The following is a 17,327-nucleotide window of genomic DNA, read 5'->3' as shown; positions in this document are numbered from 1 at the left end:
ATTAAGGTTTCTTTTATGAATGTAGGTGCCTTTGTATTTGAAGCATAGATATTTAGGATTGAGAGTTCATCTTGGTGGATTTTTCCTTTAATGACTATGAAGTGTCCTTCCTTATCTTTTTTGATGACCATTAGTTGAAAATTGATTTTATTCGATATTAGAATGGCTACTCCAATTTGCTTCTTCCGACCATTTGCTTGGAAAGTTGTTTTCCAGCCTTTCACTCTGAGGTAGTGTCTGTCTTTGTCTCTGAGGTGTGTTTCCGGTAGGCAGCAGAATGCAGGGTCCTCATTGCATATCCAGTTTGTTAATCTATGTCTTTTTATTGGGGAGTTGAGACCATTGCTGTTGAGAGATACTAAGGATTATTGCTTCCTGTTATGTTCATATTTGGATGTGAGGTTATTTTTGTGTGCTTTTCTTCTCTTTGTTTTGTTGCCAAGACAATTAGTTTCTTGCTTTTTCTAGGGTATAGCTTGCCTCCTTATGTTGGGCTTTACCATTTATTATCCTTTGTAGCGCTGGATTTGTAGAAAGATATTGTGTAAATTTGGTTTTGTCATGGAATATCTTGGTTTCTCCATCTATGTTAATTGTGAGTTTTGCAGGATACAGTAACCTGGGCTGGCATTTGCGTTCTCTTAGGGTCTGTATGACATCTGTCCAGGATCTTCTGGCTTTCATAGTCTCTGGCGAGAAGTCTGGTGTGTTTCTGATAGGTCTGCCTTTGTATGTTACTTGACCTTTTTCCCTTACTGCTTTTAATATTCTTTCTTTATTTTGTACATTTGGTGTTTTGACTATTATGTGACGGGAGGTGTTTCTTTTCTGGTCCAATCTATTTGGAGTTCTGTAGGCTTCTTGTATGCCTATGGGTATCTCTTTTTTTAGGTTAGGGAAGTTTTCTTCTATGATTTTGTTGAAGATATTTACTGGTCCTTTGAGCTGGGAGTCTTCACTCTCTTCTATACCTATTATCCTTAGTTTTGATCTTCTCATTGAGTCCTGGATTTCCTGTATGTTTTGGACCAGTAGCTTTTTCCGTTTTACATTATCTTTGACCGTTGTGTCGATGATTCCTATGGAAACCTCTGCTCCTGATATTCTCTCTTCTATCTCTTGTATTCTGTTTGTGATGCTTGTATCTACGGCTCCTTGTCTCTTCTTTTGGTTTTCTATATCCAGGGTTGTTTCCCTGTGTTCTTTCTTGATTGCTTCTATTTCCATTTTTAATTTCTTCAACTGTTTGATTGTGTTTTTCTGGAATTCTTTCAGGGATTTTTGTGATTCTTCTCTATAGGCTTCTACTTGTTTATTTATGTTTTCTTGCGTTTCTCTAGGGAGTTCTTCATGTTCTTGAAGTCCTCCAGCATCATGATCAAATATGATTTTAAATTTAGATCTTGCTTTTCTGGCGTGTTTGGATATTCAGTGTTTGCTTGGTGGGAGAATTGGGCTCCGATGATGCCATGTAGTCTTGGTTTTTGTTGCTTGGGTTCCTGCGCTTGCCTTTCGCCATCAGATTATCTCTGGTGTTACTTTGTTCTGCTATTTCTGACAGTGGCTAGACTGTCCTATAGGCCTGTGTGTCAGGAGTGCTGTAGACTTGTTTTCCTGTTTTCTTTCAGCCAGTTATGGGAACAGAGTGTTCTGCTTTCGGGTGTGTAGTTTTTCCTGTCTATAGGTCTTCAGCTGTTCCTGTGGGCCTGTGTCCTGAGTTCACCAGGCAGGTCACTTGTAGCAGAAAAGTTGGTCTTACCTGTCATCCCGAGGCTCAAGTTTGCTAGTGGGGTGTTGCTTATGAGCTCTTCATGAGGGCAGCAACCAGGAGGACCTGTGCCGCCCTTTCCGGGAGCCCCCATGCACCAGGGTCCCAGATGGCGTTTGGTGTTTTCCTCTGGAGTCAGAAATGTGGGCAGAGTGTAGTCTCTTCTGGTTTCCCAGGCGTGTCTGCCTCTCTGAAGGTTTAGCTCTCCCTCCCACGGGATTTGGGTGCAGAGAACTGTTGATCTGGTCCCTTCAGGTTCTGGTCGTGTCTGGGGCGCAGGGGACCTGCAGCTCTAGTGCCCCTATCTTCCGGTTCCCAGAGGCCATATACAGTTTCCTCTTGGGCCAGGGATGTAGGCAGGGGTGGCAGTACTGGTGGTCTCTTCTGCTCTGCAGTCTCAGGAGTGCCCACCTGTCCCGGCGGTGAGCTCTCTCTCCCACGGGGTTTGGGAGCAGTGAGCTGCTTATTTACATATCTTAATTTGTGTGTGTGTGTGTGTGTGTGTGTGTGTGTGTGTATGTGCGCGCGCCCACACATGTGCACGTGTGTGTATCATATATTGCAGTCCTTGAAGAGGCCAGAGGAAGGTATTGAAGTTACAAGTGGTTATGCGTTGTCCAGTGGAGGTGCTGTGAGCTGTATTCAGAGCTGTATTCAGGTCCTCTGGAAGATCAGTCAGTGCTCTTCAGTGCTGAGCCATTTCTCCAGTCCATCATTACACTTTGAAGTTACTGTTTTCTAAGTCTGCTTTTTGGTTTGGGTCTTCTTGATAATTTTTCCCCCCAAAAAAAACATTTTTTTATGTAGTTTTCAAACTTTCTTATATAATTAGCATAGAAGAGAGAAAGAGTTCAAGATAAACACAGAGAGAGAGAGCGAGTGAGAGAGAGAGAGGTGAAGAGTGGAAGGAGGAAAGACTAGAAAAGAAGAAAGCTGGAGGGGTTGGGGATTTAGCTCAGTGGTAGAGCGCTTGCCTAGCAAGTGCAAGGCCCTGGGCTCAGTCCCCAGCTCCGAAAAAAAGAAAAAAAAAAGAAAAAGAAAAAGAAGAAAGCTGGAATGAATGATTTCCGAATTGCCTTTTCCCTCCATTGACACAGAGCTTTATTTTTACCAACAGAAACAGGACACAAGACACCTAAGAGACAGAGAAAGGACCAAGGTAGAAGGATCTTTATAGTGGTTATGCATTCATAGAACTTGGAATGCCTGTGGTTTTTGGAAGGTTCCATGTTGGTCCTCAGCCACAGCATCCTCATATCTGTGCTAGGTTATTAACACCTGGGCATCTCCTTGTCACTTCAGAGTTGTCATTCCTGAAAACTGACTCAGATCCTAAGTCACATAGGAGCCTGTTCACTCAGGTACCGCACTCACACTTGCCTTCTCTCTAAGATATCACTTTTTAAAGCGTTATCATATCTCTTACCTCTATTTCTTCCTTTCTGTTCTTAATCTTATGAGACATTTATTTCTTCTTGGGGAATTGATACTCTAAGACCTAATACGTTCAGAGTTTTTTTTTTTTTTGCCAAATAGCTTTTAAAATTTCTTTTTGTTGAGTATATTTTACTTTTGATAATTTTATATCTGAATATTGTATTTATATCATTTCCCACTTCCTCTCACCTTCTAATTCTTCCTTTGCCCTCTCATACTTTTCAAATTCATTGTAGCTAATTCCTTAATTATTATCATTATATTACCTATATTATTATTATCTATATATTACCTATCTACTTATAGACATAAAACATACGTTAATGAATCATATTCCTTCTGGCTGAAGATATTCTGAACTGAAAGAAGAAATTGTTGAATGGATAGACTAGAAGAGAGGCAGTATGAGACTGGGGATGGCTCAGAGTTTAAAGGCCTATGCTGCTCTTGATGAAGAGGACCTGAGTTTGACTCTTAGTACCCACAACTGGTGGTTCACTGAATCCTGCTCCGAGGACTTAGTGCCCTCTGCTGATCTCTTCAGGCATTCATGCTTATAGCAACCCTGCTCCCCACAAGATACATATTCACATAATTTTTAAAAAATGAAAATCTTCTTAAAAAGAGGCACCAAAACCAAACCAAACCAAACCAAAGTTAAGGGAGTGGGAAACAAGTTCCAGAAACAAGTTCCAATTCCCTTCCTTGTAAATTTATATATGTACCCCTAGAATTGAGATGAGAACATTTAAATGAAGTAGAAAGTTCTATAATTCTCCAGATTCTACTCCACTTTCAAGCAGCTACTTGTATAGAAATGAATTCATCCATTTTATGAAGTCTTTCAAACTAAATACACTTGAGAGAGTACTGAGACTGCCGGTTATGGATATGTTACTTCACACAAGTGTTCTCACTTTGCTTACACTCTTGTCTATCAATAAGGTCTTACCTGAGTTGGACAACAGGCCAAGAAAGAGCAACACTAAGAAACAGTAATGAATCTTCATTGCAAAGCAACGCTGAAGCAACGAAGCATTCCAGCAGGATAAACAGCTCTGCGGAGATGATGTTTTAAGAATCAGGATTGCTGGATAGTGATAATCTGTGAATGAGCAAGATCTTACATGCTATGGTTTTAGTTTCCTGGGCTGTTCACTCCAGCTGCTGCCCTGCAGTCAGCCTGCTAGTTTTGATGATATTATGACACAACAAGCCCTTATTGCATCATCACAGCACATCTTGTTTCTTCTCTCTCTGCAGTCTCAGGGACCAGCCACAGGGATCACACTTTGGCCTCTTATTCCTTCACAGGAATTTAGCCTAGGATCTCCATTGGAGAAGTAAAGACCCACACCTTTTCCACTCTCCACATTGACTGAGTGCCTCCTCCTATTGTATATTTCCCTTTCCTCAGTTGCACATCTTGTTCACCAAGGTAAATGGTGACCTGAACAAATCCATTTAGTCATCTAACAAACCTGAGTCATGACAGCCTCCAACTCAGATTTCCTCCACACCCTAGGCAAGCAGCACAGAGAATGCTGAAAAATATCATGTGATTATGTTGTTTCTACTTTTAGTTGGTCATCTTGGGCATTCTCCATCAAACAGGAATTTGCCAAAGAAAGGGTTTATGTACTATCTAATCTTAAGCCCAGCATAAGGATCTACATGGTAAATGCTCATAGAAGTTTCTAGAATGAAGAAGCTAATCTCACTTCTCACTATTCTTTCTCTTTTATTGACTCCTTTTATAACACATAGCTGTTCATATCAGAGTAAGAAGCCACTGGCTCTCCCCTTACTAAACTTTCTTCTTCATGAAAAAAGAAATCACTAGTACACTACTTCCTGTCCATTTTTATCAACATTAGAATGTTCCTCACCTTGTTTATTTGAAAGAAGGTCTTGGTAAGCTGTTTCAGTTGGTCTCCAACTCCTGCACTCAAATGCTCTCAGGATCCACAGTCCCCAGATTACAGACCTGCCTTGTCTTTTGTTACAGAAGTTTGATTTCCTCCCTCAAAAGTCATCAACTTCCTGGTTTCTCATTGACTGTTTCTGTTATTTGAACACAAGAATATCATGTTTTTCTCCTAACTTTGTGTGGCTAGCAATAAGCTTCCCTGGAGTTAGGGAAAAAAGATTAAAAAACTTTCCTTAATCCTGTTTTCTTTAAAAAGTCCAACCCCATTTTTTTAAAAATTTTTTTCCATCTTTATTAAATTAGGTATTTCTTATTTTTCCTCCATCTTTATTAAATTGGGTATTTCTTATTTACATTTCAATTGTTATTCTCTAATCCCTTCCCTTCCCTTCTCTATGGGTGTTCCCCTCCCCATCCTCCCCCCATTCCTGCCCTCCCCCCAAAAATCACATTCACTGGGGGTTCAATCTTGGCAGGACCAAGGGCTTCCCCTTCCACTGGTGCTCTTACTAGTCTATTCATTGCTAAAATTAGGTATTTCTTATTTACATTTCAAATGTTATTCCCTTTCCCGGTTTCCATGCCAACATCCCCCTAACCCTTCCCTGACCTGACAAATGTGCTGTGAACTCTAAGAAATCACAGATGCCAGGCCAGAGTACTATACCCAGAATAAAGTTAAATCACCACAGGTTGAAAAAAAAACAAACAAACAGAATAATACAAAGAATCAAGGATCAATGAAACAAAATGTTGGTTCTTTGAGAAAATCAACAAGGTAGAAAGACTCTTATCCTAACTAACTAAAATTTAGAAGAGTGATTATCCAAATTAACAAATATCCAATTAACAAAAATCAGAAATGAAAGGGGGACATACTAATAAACACCAAGGAAATGCAAAGAATCATTAGCTCATACTTTAAAACCCATACTCCACAAAACTGGAAAATCTAAAAGAAATTAATAATTTTCTTGATAGATAATAATTACAAACATTAAATCAAGATAAAATAAACTATGTAAATAGATCTATAACCTCTAAAAAAAATAGGAGTAGTCATTAAAAGTCTGCCAACAAAAAAGAGCCCAGGGTCAGATGGTTTTAGTTCAGAATTCTATCAGACTTTCAAAGAAGAGTTAATGTCAATACTCCTCAGATTATTTCACAAAATGAAAACAAAATAAACCAAATTCATCTTATAAGGCTACAGTCACTCTGATACCTAAACCATACTGGGATTCTGCAAAGAAATAGAATTACAGACCAGTTTCCCTCATGAACACTGGTGCAAAAATATTCAATATAATATTTTCAAACTGAACCCAAGAACATAATACAAAGATCATCCACCATGATCAAGTAGGTTTCATTCCAGAGGTGCAGAGAAGGTTCAACATATGAAAATATGTCAATGTCATCCACCACAAAAACAAACTAAGAGAGAATAAAAACACACAATCATCTCATTAAATGCTGAAAATGTATTTGACAAAAATCCAACACCTCTTCATGATAGAGTCTTGGGGAGACTTGGGGTATAAGTGACATATCTAAATAAAGGCAATTATCAGCAAGCCTATAGCCAACATCAAATTTATAGTAAGAAACGCAGAGCAATTTCACTAAAATCAGGAAAAGGATGAGGTTGTCCACTCTTTCCTTATCTATTCAATATACTTAGTAGTTGAAGTTTTAGCTATAGCAGTAAGTTAACTGAAGTAGATTAAGTGTACCAAAATGGGAAAGAAGTAAACATATCTTTATTTGCAGATGATATAATAGTATACATAAATGACCCTAAAAATTCTACCAGGGAACTCCTAAAACTAATAAACACTTTCAGCATAGTACCTGGATACAGGATTAACTAAAAAACAAACAAACAAAAGCAGTCAGTAGTTTTTCTATACATAAAGAGCAAACAGATTGAGAGAGAAATTAGAGAAACAGCACCTTTCACAATACCATTAAATCATATAAAATATCTTGGGGTAACTCTATCCAAGCAAATGAAACACTTGCTTGATAAAAACTTCAAGTCTTTGAAGAAGGAAATTGAAGAAGATATCAGAAGATGGAAAAATCTCTCACATGCTTGTGTGGATCAGTAGGATTAACAGAGTAAAGATGGTCATCCTCCCAAAAGCAATCCACAGATTCAATGCAATTCTCATAAAAATTGCAATACAACTCTTTACAGACCATTCTCCACTTCATATTGAAAACAATAACAAAAACAACATCTAAAATAATTCTGTAGAATACAAGAACTTCTGGAGTTGTTGCCATTCCTAATTTCAAGTTGTGCTACAGAGCTATAGTTAATAAATAAACCACATGGCATTGGCATAAAAACAGACATGTCAATCAATGGAAGTGAAGTAAAGACCCAGACATAAATCCTCTCACCTATAGACACCTGATTTTTAATTTAAAGAAAGCCAAAAATATACACTAGATATCTCTCAACTGAAGAATGGATAAAAAAATGTGGTACATCTGTACAGTAGAGTATTACTCAGATGTTAAAAAACAAACAAACAAACAAACAAAATGTTATCATGAAATTTGTAGGCACTAAAAACAAAAAGCAAATCATTCCAAGTTAAGGAACCCAGACCCAGGAAGATAAATATGCTATTATTTACTTGTAAGTAGATATTGATTGGTAAGTAAATGATCTCCAAGCTAAAATCCATAAACCTAGAGAGGTAAGATAATAAGGAGTGGTCAATGGGGTACCCATGGATCTCCCTGGAAGAGGGAAATATTGATTTTACCAATATACAAGGAATGGGTGGAGACAGGAGTGCAGGTGTGTGGAGGAAACAGGTAGGGGGAAATGAGATAGAAGGAGAGAATGGAGGCAGTGATGGATAGAACTTGTGGACTTTGGGAGTGATATGGAAACCTGGTGCAGAGGAAATGGCCTAGAGTCTATGGAAGTGATCATAATGAGGAGTCCTAATAATGGAGTATAAGGATCTCAATTGGCTGTATCTTCTTGCCAAGTGAGGATTCCCATGGCTGGTCTAGGTTGCATTCAATTGAATTGTTGGCCAAGGAGCTTCCATGAAAAATTCTCAAATAACCCAGGGTATTTCTAAGACAAAGAGTTGTTCCCTACAAGTTGAAAGCTCAACCCTATTGCTGAAGACAACATCCACACAATTTATTGAACATGAAGAAGGCAAGCTGGTGCCTACATAGTACTTTTAACCCATACTTTCTGGTGTCTAGTTTAGGAATATAGTCTTCTGGCTATTGAAAGAGAAAAATGGACACCATCCCAGTCACAAAACTCTTGACCTACACTCTGTCCTTCCTACAAATTATGCTAGGGTATTGGTGGTGCAGAACTTGTGGGAGTAGTCAACCAATGTATGATTTTACTTAAGGTCCACTCCCTGAGAATGAATTCATACCCAACATTGCTTAGGCAACCAAGAATTAGAAACTGGATAGCCTGGAGACCTAGGGTAAAACCAAATGCTACAGATTAAGAAAATAAAACAGCATCAATTAAAAAGTATTCTGCTATACTCAGATATACTTATCCAGGCATCATTAGAGAAGTTTCCTCTGTCTTCAGATGAGACTAGATGCAGAGATCCACAGACAGACATTATGGAGGTAGGGTCTAAATGGGAAGTTTCCAACAAATCCCCACCCTACCCCCAGAGCTCAGGGATTCCCATGGAGATCATATGAACCAGAGAGGATGGAGGACATCAGAAGAACAAGCCCTCTGAATCAACTAAGCAAGGTATATATAAGTTCAGACACTGAAGCTATAAGCACAAGGCCTTCACATATCTGCACCAGGTCTTCTCAGTATGTGTTACAGCTATTAGCTCAGTATTGGTGTGTGTGTGTTTGTTTGTGTGTGTGTGTGTGTGTGTGTGTGTGTGTGTGTGTGTGTGTGTGTGTGTGTTGGTGCTCCTGATTGTGATAATGAGTAGGACTCTAACTCTTCTGCCTATTCTTGGAACTCTTACCTTCCTGTTGGCTTACCATGTCCAACTTTGATATGATAGTTTTTGCTTCATCTTATATTTTATTTTGTCAAGTTTGGTTGTTTTATTTTCTTAGAAGACTGTTATTTTCTAATAAAAGATACAAAGGAAGTGGATACAGAGAAGAGGTGAGCTGGGGAAGAACTGGGAGGAGTAAACAGGAGGGAAGAATATAATCAGGATATATTGTATGAGAAAGGAACCAATTGTCAATAAAAGGAAAGAAATGAATTCAGTTTTCTGTTTCTCGGATAATGTGTTCTAAGAAAAGTAGCCCCCATGAAGTCTCTTACAAAAGGAAGAGTATGATGTGGGGCTGTGTTTGCCTATGACGAGTATGAGTATGCATCATCCAGATACTTATAATAGTCCTCAGAGGGAAGAGATGGCAAAATATCAAAAAAGCAATTTAATAAACACTGTTTCTATGATATCAAATAATATGGTTCACATTTATAGCTCTCTAAGAATTTGGTTTAATGAAGATTTAGCATATGGAAAAACTTTAGTCATTTATATCTATAAAATCCCCTTTAGAATTTAGTAGAACTGTAGACTCTTCACTTGGAAAAAAGAAATGAATCCATGCAGTAATCCATAAAAACCCATGTAAAAGCTAATAATGTTTCACAGCCTTATCCTGCCTTAGGGCAATGCTTGAATATAAATGGCTTTCTGCTGTAGAACCAAGCTGATAAAGGAAAAAGTAAGAAACCCAAATGATTAGAAAGTTAGGCAAAGCTGGAGAGTCAGAACCAGGGCAACAGCTGCACATTATGGGATAAGCACAAGAAAACTGAATAAGAGCAAAGAATGTGGCACAGACATAACTTCGGCTTCAGAATAATAGTTCACATAAACTATTACCTCACAAGAAATACAGCACTACAGGTCAGAGTTACAAAGCTGTTGCCTCCACTCAGTCTTCCCAAATCAACCATTTTATAATCACAGGACAATGATAGAATTTCCTTAAAAATAGGATAGTTTAATCAATTAATATAAATTGTCACATCAACAGATTTTTAAATGGCCTATAGAGAATGGAGCTCAAGATCATTTGATGACACTAAATGCTTCTAAATGCAAACTCAACACAAAATTGAGTGAAGCTAGGACTAGCAGGAAATGTTTTTAATTCATCTAGTTTTCTGCCAGAAGCACAGAACAAAAAACACAGTGAATGTAAGCATGATGAACATTTTTCAACAGATTCATGGGCCAAGACTAAGAGGTGCACACAGATGAGAACTGTCTAGCCAGGCACCTGAGGTGGGGTAAAAGTAATGATAGCTACATAAATGAGCTCATTGTAGAACAGTGATAGCCCTTCTGGAATCTGGAAAGAAATACAATGAAAAACCAAGAAGAGCCAACTGGGTTGGGGATTTAGCTCAGTGGTAGAGCACTTGCCTAGCAAGCGCAAGGCCCTAGGTTTGGTCCCCAGCTCCAAAAAAAAAAAAAAAAAAAAAAAAAAAAAAGAAAGATAAAAAGAAAAAAGAGCCAACCACAACCACTGTAAAACCGTGAGAATGTTTTGGAGTTTGGTAACCCAACCATGTATTAGAACATTATATTAAAGGTCTTCAACAATACAATAGAAATTCTAATGTTTATTGTTTTAAAATATAGAAATTATTTAGCATGTCTAGTATAAACTATTTATATAAAATATAGAGTTTCAAATCTATTAAATATTCAAAATATTGTGTATTTTGGAGAAACATTATAAATTTGCCAAAGACCATAAAATTGGCTATGTATCACTTAGATGGTTTTCTTTAAATTAACTCAAGAATATAATCTCACTCAAAAATTTAACAAGCTTTTCGTTGTTTATATAACTTACGAAATGAATTAAAAAATCCATCAGAAAGAAAGAGACAATGGTGCACAAAGTGTCTGAAAAAGAGAAGAGTGAAATCTACCCTAATATTTATTATTAAGCTGTTATATAGCACCAATAATAGAGACTGAATTAACCCTGCAATATACCAAAAAAAGTCGGTGGAACAATATACACAGTCTAAAACTTAGATATAGAAATACATTGTCTAAAAATAGATATAGAAATAGAACAAATGAGGTTGATATATAACATCTCTGTAGAAATAAACAGTGCTAAAAATGCTATACACATTGGCATTATCTCAGGACAAGAAAGAACCGAACTTTTCATCACAACCAAACAGAAAATAAAATGTCTATGCAGAAAAGAATTAGAAGAAAATCACAAAAAATTTTAACTGACATTAGAAAAACAATCAATTCTTGAATCTATTTTGGAGGACATGGTATCGATTAAGGACAACATTAGGTAATCTCACTTCAGATCCTAGCTCTCCTCTTCTTCCTTGACCAGCTATGTAATTTGAAGTGAGTGATCTCATTTCCTAACCCACCACAATGGGTTTGCCGTGGTTAAGATGTGACATGTTCCCACGAGGTCACAGAAATTTGTTTGGTTTTCATTTAAATTCTTTGAGACAGGAACTCAGGCTTGTGTGTGAACACTTGTCCCTTGGGTCGTGGCACTATTTTGAGAAATTATACAATGCCAATGAGGTAGAGCCTCATTGCAGAAAGTGGTTTCCTAGGGACAGTAGGCAATATTAATAATCTGTCTTGTCTCTGCTTCCTCTTCTAACATGTGAGGGGGTGAAGAGTCGCAACCCATACTTCTGCTACCGTAGATCTGCTTGCCACCATGCCTTTCTGTAATATCTAAAGTTACTTCCTTTATATATTCTGACACAGTGGTGAGAAAAAATACAGGTATTAATACTAACTCACAAGTTAATTAACTCATAAGTTAATACTTGAGAGAACTAAATTAAGTAACACATTGGTCTAGTCCTAGACTGTCATGACAAGGTACCAAAAACTAGACAGCTTACAACAGCAGAAGGTTTTCTCTGGGACCCGACAGTTCTAAAAGTTAAAAGTTTGAAATAAGGGAATTGTTCTTCCTGTGGGGTTGCAAATCCCTTCGGCTCCTTCAGATCTTTCTCCTAACTCCTCCATTACGGTCCCAATGCTCAGTCTGATGGTTGGCTGCAAGCATCCGCATCTGTTACGTTGTGGCTGAGCCTTTCAAGAGACAACTTTATCAGGCTCCTGTCAGCAAGCACTTCTTGGCATCAGCAATCATGTCTGCATATGGGATGGATCCCCAGGTGGGGCATTCTACCAGACCTCTCAGAGCTCCCAAGGACTAAACCACCAACCAAAGAGTACATATGGAGGACCCCATGGCTCCAGTTGCATATGTAGCAGAGGATGGCCTTATCTGATATCAGTGAGCCGGGAGGCCATTGGTCCTGTGTAGGCTCGATGCCTCAGCATAGGGGAATGCTTGGGCGGTGAGGCAGGAGTGGGTGCGTGGGTGGGTGGGGGAGCACCCTCATAGAAGCAAGGGAGAGGGGTATGGGCTAGGGACTTTGCAGAGGAAAAACCAGGAAGGGGGATAACATTTGAAATGTAAATAAATAAAATAACCAATAAAAAACTTAGAAAAAGAAATAAGGGACTTGGCAGAGTACATTTTCTCCAAAGCCTGTAGGGTTGTCCTTCTTTTCGTCTTCTAGCCTTTGGTGTTTGCCTGCAATCCGTTCCCCCTTGGCGTCTAGTCACCTCCTTCCATTGTTTCCCCTCATCATTTCAGGAGCGTGCTCTCCAGTATGCGACATCCCTGTTCTTATAGACACTAGTTATATCAGATTCAAGTAACAGCCTACTTCAGAGGAACCCAAACTTAATGGATTACAGCTGCAGCTAAGCAAGTCACATTCTCAAAGAGTATAGTCTCACATGGGGCTGTGACGTATTCTTGTCACAGACATACAACTAGAAGTGTATTTGAAAAGTACACTTTTCAAAATGCACACAACATAAAAGAAGTTTATTATTATCAGAAGGTGGCAAGAGTGACAGGTTTTATACTGAACTCTTCCACTACAAGGCACTTAGAGAAGACTGCAAAAATGATGCTTAGTTTTATAGTTATATATTTAATATTGACAAAAAAAACTCAATATAACTTTCTGTATAATTAGGAACAATACCTTTAAGTGAGTATCCTGATCTCTTTTTTTATTTATTTATTTTTTACTTATTCACGTTCTATCCATTCACTGCCCCCTCCCAGTCACCTCCTCCCACATTCCTTCTTCAATCTCCCCCCTCTCCTCTGAGCAGGTAGGGGCCCCCTGTGTACCCCTCCCCATCTTGGCGTTACAAGGCTTTGCAAGGCTAGGCATTTGCTCTCCCATGTAGGCCAGACAAGGCAGCCCAGCTAGTAGAATACATTCCCTGTACAGGCAATAGCTTTTGGGGTAGCTCCCACTTCAGTTATCCAGTACACACACAAAGGCCAAACTGCACATTTGCTACTTATGAGTAGGTCCAGGCTGTATATGTTCTTTGGTTGGTAGTTCAGACTCTGAACGCCCCAACAGTCCAGGTTAGTTGACTGTATTGGTCTTCCTTTGGGGACTGCAATTCTTCCTTGTATTCTTTATGGTCTCCTTTTTCTTAGTCAGGAGTTTACAGAGGTGTCTACTTACAATTATAATTTAAATGACAGAATAAATACACGGCACAAACCACTGCTGGGTGATTTTAGAAGTACACACAATGTTATTTAATCTGTTACTGCTTTTTGTTAAGCTTATTTAAATTAGTGCTTAGAAGCAAGGTGTCAGTACTCTACTTTTGTGGGTATACGGTCACATGATCAGTGCTCTGGGGCTGAGCAAAGTGTTCCCAGGTTCTTAACTTCTTATCCAAAGAGCTAAAAATAGGAACTGACAGAGATGTGCAAAAGAAGCAGGATGACTTTATTTGAAGCTTAGCAATAGCTAGTGTATGCTGTAGAGGGATATGCTATCAGGCCTAACACTGAGCCAGTAGCTGAGAGTATTTAAGAACCTTTAGTATTGTTTGGGGACTCATTTTATAGGGTTCAAGAGAAGGAGTGTGGTTGCTAGAGGGAGTATTATGGGCAATTCTCTATTTTTCTTGATATAGTAGGTCTATATTCATATTTTCTCTTGCACATAATGAATCTTTCTATAATGCATCTGATTTTTTTTCTTTTCTTTTTTTTTTTTTGCTTACTTTTTTTTCCTCCATCTTTATTAAATTGGGTATTTTTTTTTTATTTTTCCCTCCATCTTTATTAACTTCGGTATTTCTTATTTACATTTCTTTTTTTTCTCCATCTTTATTAAATTGGGTATTTCTTATTTACATTTCCATTGTTATTACTTTCCTGGTTTCCAGGCAAACATCCCCCAACCCCTCCCACTCCCCTTCTATATGGCTGTTCCCCTCCCCATCCTCTTCCTATTACCGCCCTCCCCCCAACAATCACGTTCACTGGGGGTTCAGTCTTGGCAGGACCAAGGGCTTCCCCTTCCACTGGTGCTCTTACTAGGATATTCATTGCTACCTATGGGGTTGGAGCCCAGGGTCCATCCATGTATAGTCTTTAGGTAGTGGCTTAGTCCCTCAAAGCTCTGGTTGGTGGGCATTGTTGTTCATATGGGATCTCAAGCCCCTTTAAGCTCTTTTAATCCTTTCTCTGATTCCTTCAACGGGGGTCCCGATCTTAGTTCAGTGGTTTGTTGCTGGCATTCGCCTGTGTATTTGCTGTATTCTGACTGTGTCTCTCAGGAGAGATCTACATCTGGTTTCTGTCAGCCTGCACTTCTTTGCTTCATCCATCTTGTCTAATTGGGTGGCTGTATATGTATGGGCCACGTGTCTGGCAGGCTCTGAATGGGTGTTCCTTCTGCCTCTGTTCTAAACTTTGCCACCCTATTCCCTCCCAAGAGTATTCTTATTCCCCTTTTAAAGAAGGAGTGAAACATTCAGTGCATCTGATCTTAATCCCAGGCACACCCAATTATGCATAGGTAATTACATGATAGTAATATGAAGGAAATTCTCCCTGACACATTATTAGAGGACAGTTTCGTGTTAATGTTCATGCACCCAAATCCAATTCAAGCTGGATCTGCCCTTCAATTATTTCTACTCAAGTGATACCTTGAGTAGAAACTTTCAAAACTCAATTATTAACAGGGTTAGAAAATTTATACTATTGTTAAGAGATGAGAGTGCAGCCTAAAGCAGGTAGGGGATTGAGGGGAATTCTGAAATGGCTTAGGGGTACTGTTTAGAGAAAGAGGTGTACATAGTACATGCAGATGTAGTTTGGAAAATTAATTATTATAAGAGGGGAAGTATATATAGCCTAAAAAATAACAGAGGTTCCAGGGTCTTAAATTTTTACTTATGCTTAGCCCTTTAGTTACGTGTTATCATGTATTTGGATAGCAGAATCCTTCTGAGAACCATGACATAAAAGTTAACTAACATTTTTTTGTTGTTGTAGTTTTTGTAGCAGTGCAGATTTCCCAGTGAGCCACCCCATTTCTCACAGTTGCAACCAACAGCTGTCATTGCCCATCTTCCATTTTCTAAAAGAATGAGGAAAATGCCCGACATTGCTCATTCTGGGGTAAGTTTTTTGGTGGTGATTTAAACTACAAAGATGAATGGGAGATTTGTCAAAATTTGATTGAATCATAAGGCTTTTCAAGATGGAATCTTTAAGTTAAAATTAAATAGATTTAAGGTGTTTTTAAATTCAGTTTCAGATTGTAGATAAAGAGACAGACAAAATACTTTTACATCAAAATTGTGCTATGTTTCTTAAATATATTTTTTCCTATTCTTTAAGAATTTATTTACTTTTAAATGGTATATTTTTGGGGAAACTTCTCTTTTGTATTTCAAATATCTTTAAAAACAATCTTTGACAAGTTATAGCCTATGAACATTTAGGAAGGCTATATCTATGACATGTGGAATAAGTAGATTTATAACTATTGCATAGTAAGCTGGAAAAATGGAAAGGAACATTGATAACAGAAATGGAAATGAATGGGAAAGGAAGGAAGGATCATGCTTCTGTTTATGAGAAATTTATCCACAGAAATTCAAGTAGAGAAAGAGGTTTCAAGCAGATTTCAAGGAGTATTCAGCTGTCAAGAGACCACCTCATGTATGAGAATGTCAAAGAGGAGGAAGCCAGGGAGAGGAACTAACAGGAGAGAAAACAGGCACCAGGAAGTGAAGTTCTACACTCTCCTGCTTTTAGTATCACTGGCTATGGGTAACATGCAGACATCAGTTAAGCTTACAATCAATTACAATGACGGGATTCTGTTGAAATGCAGAGGGCAACTTGACTTAAAGTTAAGGGCACCTAGAAGTCTATTTTCCTTTAAACTTGGATCTCAAGTGGAAATTTGTCACAAATCAGTATGACATGTGTTTTGAACCCCAAGCAGCGATGTGGTAGATAAGGGTTTTGGGGCTAGACATTCTCTTTCCTTCTGTTTGTATTTTGGTCTTTGGATTTCTGTGGTAAACAGAAATTTTCCCATTTGCCAAACATATATCTTAGATCTATATTTTTGACATTATGTGTAAGACTACCTAGACACATACTTGTGTACACTGGGGACACTGTTCAGAACACTTTCTAACCAGCTCCTCATCAGGACAGAGGATGGCTAGGCATGAACAATACAGTCATAGAAGTGCATGCCCTTGAACATATCTCTGCAGAGGAAAAGTGAGCGATACGTGTGAACGTGGTCATGCATAGATCACTAAACCAGTCTGTACTCAGATAGTAGAAATGCAGTCCCTCTGTTTCCTTCTCTCTCTTTACCTTCATTGTGGACCAGTGAGGAAAAGTAGACAATGCTTCTGAAAAGGTAGTAAAGAAGGAGGGGACAAAGGATGACTACATTTGGGAATCATAATTTCTATGAGTGGCAGAAATTATAGTTACATTATAGAAAACTTTGAATTCTCCCCAGGTACAGACTTATTCACATTTTATGATTTATGCCTCAGATAAAAAGGCACTTGGAGGAAATTTTGGTTTTGAAAACTAAGTTCAATTTAAATATACAGAATCCAAGCTCATGTGATAGATCAAAGTAAGAAACAGGAGACTTGAGAGGATCTGATGGATCCTCCTGAGGGAATGCACAATTAAGGAGGGAAGAGTTTGACAAGAGACCAGACTTGGGTGGGCAAGAGACATGATTCTGGGTACAGCTCAGTTGGGAAGGTGCAACTGAAAGGCAAA

General features: G+C 38.5%; 1 pseudogene; it reads right to left on the bottom strand.

The window, feature by feature from the left end:
- Positions 1 to 1,002: 1,002 nt before the first annotated feature.
- LOC116904444 overlaps positions 1,003 to 17,327 on the bottom strand; it is a 75,061-nt pseudogene continuing 58,736 nt past the window's right edge.

Source organism: Rattus rattus, chromosome 6 (genome assembly GCF_011064425.1).
Source record: "Rattus rattus isolate New Zealand chromosome 6, Rrattus_CSIRO_v1, whole genome shotgun sequence".
Classification (NCBI taxonomy): Eukaryota; Metazoa; Chordata; class Mammalia; order Rodentia; family Muridae; genus Rattus; species Rattus rattus.
The sequence above is the reverse complement of the archived record's forward strand: the minus strand, read 5'-3'. Positions and strand labels throughout refer to the sequence as shown.